Here is a 3,651-nt window from a genome sequence, read left to right as displayed (position 1 = left end):
TTAAATGTTTGACCCATTTTTATATAGGGTGTTAATTTTCATATAGAGTGTTACATAAAGGTCCACCATATTGTTTTTTTTTTTGTTTTTTTTTTTTTTTTGACTTTCATAAGTTTTTAATAAGCTATAATTTTCTTACATGTACACTAGTAACCTTAAAAAGACAAATATTTACTGCCAAATGTTAACTACTGTACAACTTATAAAAAATATAATCTTAAGAATTTGGAATAATAAAGGGAAGGTACCCACTTCAAATGGATTAAATAAGAAAGTTCCACTTTTTAAGAAATTTAACCAGGAAATGGGAAATTTCCAATCTGCCTAAAGAAACACCAAAACTTTTCACTGAAGTCAGAGACCTTACTGTTTTTGTTCAAGACTTCATCTACCGAGTTTTAAATAAACTCTAAAAACTATTTTCCAGTACATATTAGGCCAGTGCACAGAGTGCATGACTAGGGAAAACGATTCCATCTGAGTGAGAAGTTGTGAAGAACAGAGACGTATCTTGGTCACCATTACACCCCCAGTTCCTAGCACAGTGCCTGGCTCAAGGTGAAAACGCCGAGCAAAGGTTGTCGCTTCGCGCTGAACCAGGCAGAGACACCTATCTTCCTTTGGTCTGATTTTCATTCCCTATTAACCACTACCTGAGCTACAGTCCTGGTTCTTGGTCCTTGACCTTAAGTTGAAAAAAGTAAGGAAGATATGCATATACTGATGCATTTCTACATCAGCCTTTCTGACAGGATCCTCAGAACTGAATCATCATGGGCTATGAATCTTCTCTTATGTGGTATAATTCTTATTTCTTGGATAATATCAGTGTGCAAAGGTAATTCATTCTCAGTGCAGTACAAATATGTTCATAAGAGGAAGAATGGGACAAACGTTTTAAGTAACAGATACATAGCATCTTATATTATGACATGGTTACCAGTTTTTAGACACTGAAGATAATACACTGTATTACAATGCAATGTGGTAGGCTTCCATTTTAGGAACAAAAATCAATTTCACATGAAAAAAGATTTATTTTAAATTCACATAAAATACATTCAGAGTAAGTCTAAATTTTTATCACTTAAATAATGTAAAACAAACACAGAGGAGCTTTTAAAGATGTACAGTCTCCATTATGTCCAAAAAGCACACATTAAAAGCTTTCTTATAATTATTGATCATCACCTCGTTGCCTTAAATTTCTAGACTTTCCATTTTCAATTCTTCTCTTTTTGAAGACTGGGGCCACTCCGTCTGCCACGACTCCAAGAGAAGTTACTGTTTTTTCTTTAAAAACCAGTTGGGGTTCCCCAGCAGCATCAGCCTCCGAAGTTGATACATATTCATTTTCAGTGCTTGGAAGTTCCAAATCTACCTCCTCATGGGACTCAACTTCTGGTTTAATTTCCTGCCATTCTCCATATGGGTTTGGTTTTTTATGAGCTTTGGGTTTTTCTTCATTTGGACCTGATGAATTCTTCCCTTGGGTATTTTTTTCTTTGGGTTTTTCTTCACTTGGACCTGATGAATTCTTCCCTTGGGTATTTTTTTCTTTCTGTGTTTCTGGTTCAGTTCTTTTATTACTATTTTTATTTTTTTCCTTAAACTTTATTATTAGCTTTTGTGTTTCTGTTGGGATCTCTTCTTTTTTTTTTCTCCTTTCCTGCTTCCTGTTCGCCATCAGACTCACTATGTGAATCTGATGATTTGGACTCTTCTAGGGTGCCAAGTGACTTTTCATTGACTTTACTAGAAGGCAGATCACCGGAGTGTGGAATGAAATCATCAGGTTTTTCCCATCTGGATTCCCCTGTTTCAGTATTATAATAATAGGTATAGCCATCTTCACTTAATCCTTCTATCCACACAGTCTTCCCTGTTGCCTTTTTTAAGTTCCCTTGAAATCCTTCAGGTTTCTCCCACTGAGATGCTCCTGTGATAAGATCATAATAGTAATGGTGACCCTCAGAGGTTATGCCTTCTACCCATCTGCCCTTTGAAGGGTCTTTTTTCTTTTTCTTCTTTTCTTTCTGCTGATTTGATGCAGAGGTGGGTGGGACAGTGCTGGTAACTGGCGACACGCTTGGCTCTGAGATCTCTGACTCTAGGCCGAGCCTCTTCAAATCCTCCTGGTATGCTTTCAGGGCAGCTGCCTCCATTGCCGCAAACTCCTTTGATGCCTTTTCTTCCTCCTTCGCCTTATCCAGGCTTTTCTGTTTAATCTCACCGATCCTCTTCGCCACATTTTCTTTATGATTCTTTCCTCTTTCATGAAATTCAATGCTAGGCCTATTGTCTGCGATCCAACACTTGCAGTAATCACAGAATTTCTTTGGTTGTGACTTCCAGTAGTCTGCCATGACTGGACCAGGCGCTCCGCGGGCCGCCCCGGAACCCAGCCGAGGCTCGGGTTCTCCGCGCGGGGAGAACTGGGCCCCAGCTCACCACGAGGCCCACCGGAGCCTCGGCGCGCGGACGCCTCCCGCCGTCCCCGGGGCCCGCGTTCCGCCTCACCATATTGTTTTAAAACATTAATTTAATCCTTACAATAACCCAAGAAGGTAGATAATATATATACCCATTGTACAGATAGCAAGAAGAACAGTGCAGAAACTTGTACAAGAAGACACAGCTAATGAGGAGGTGGAATCAGGATTCAAATCCTTGTTGGTCTGACTCTGAACCTGACACCATCACACTCTTTACAACTTCTCTGCTCGTGTTCCTGCCTCTGTGTGCATACCTCTTCCTGGAACACTTGCTCTGGTCTTTGCCTGGTAAACCTTCTCCCCTTGCAGCAGATGTGATAGATGTCTCCTTGCCCCCATTGGTTCGGTTCATGCCAGCCAGACTTCCACCTGCTGGCACTTGCAATTTTTTTGCCTGAGAGTTTCTGGAAGTTGCTGGCACCTGCTCTGCACATACACTTAACAGGCCGGCAGTGCCAGGGAACTGATGCCTCAGGAGAAACTCTCGGCCAACAATGAAGGAAGTTCATCATCACCCCTTTGCCTTTTTGTCCCTTGAATGATTTTTCTCTGCAACCCCCAGAAGGAGTAAGCTGCATTTGATTATGGTTGTTAGCTTGACTGATAATTTGTTTTTATTGATTTCTTTCCTTTCTGTCTCACTTGGTCACTCCTCTACTGGTATTTCCTGATTATCACCTAAAGAACTACTTTCTTTCAAATCCTTGTCTCAGGGTTGTAATCTGACCTAAGATGGTGCTCCTTCAAAGCCCGCCTCAAATTCCTCCTCCCCGATGTCTTCTCTGCTTTCCTCCAGAGCAGGTTGACTCCTGCTCTGCCCATTACTTGGGGCACACTCCTTGATGGTCACATTACTCACATTGCAGTAGCCAATTTGCACAGCAGGTGCAGATTTTCTACTGCTACTGTGACAAATCACCACGACATTAATAAACAAAACAATCGCCATTTATAATCTCCCAATTCTGTAGGTCAGAAGTCTGGGTACAACATGGCTCAATTGAGTCTTCTGCTCAACATCTCACAAAGCTACAATCAAAGTGATGGCAGGGCTTCATTTCCTTCTGGAGGGTTCTAGGGACAGATCATCTTTCAAGGCCATTTAGGTTGTTGGCTGAATTTAGGTTCTGTGATTGTAGGACTGGGTTCTCAGTTT

At 41.1% G+C, this 3,651-nt stretch overlaps 1 pseudogene; it reads right to left on the bottom strand.

The window, feature by feature from the left end:
• Positions 1-1,017: 1,017 nt before the first annotated feature.
• LOC122682000 lies at positions 1,018-2,510 on the bottom strand (annotated as a pseudogene).
• Between the last annotated feature and the right edge of the window lie 1,141 nt (positions 2,511-3,651).

Source organism: Cervus elaphus, chromosome 23 (genome assembly GCF_910594005.1).
Source record: "Cervus elaphus chromosome 23, mCerEla1.1, whole genome shotgun sequence".
NCBI classification, from domain to species: Eukaryota; Metazoa; Chordata; class Mammalia; order Artiodactyla; family Cervidae; genus Cervus; species Cervus elaphus.
The sequence above is the reverse complement of the archived record's forward strand: the minus strand, read 5'-3'. Positions and strand labels throughout refer to the sequence as shown.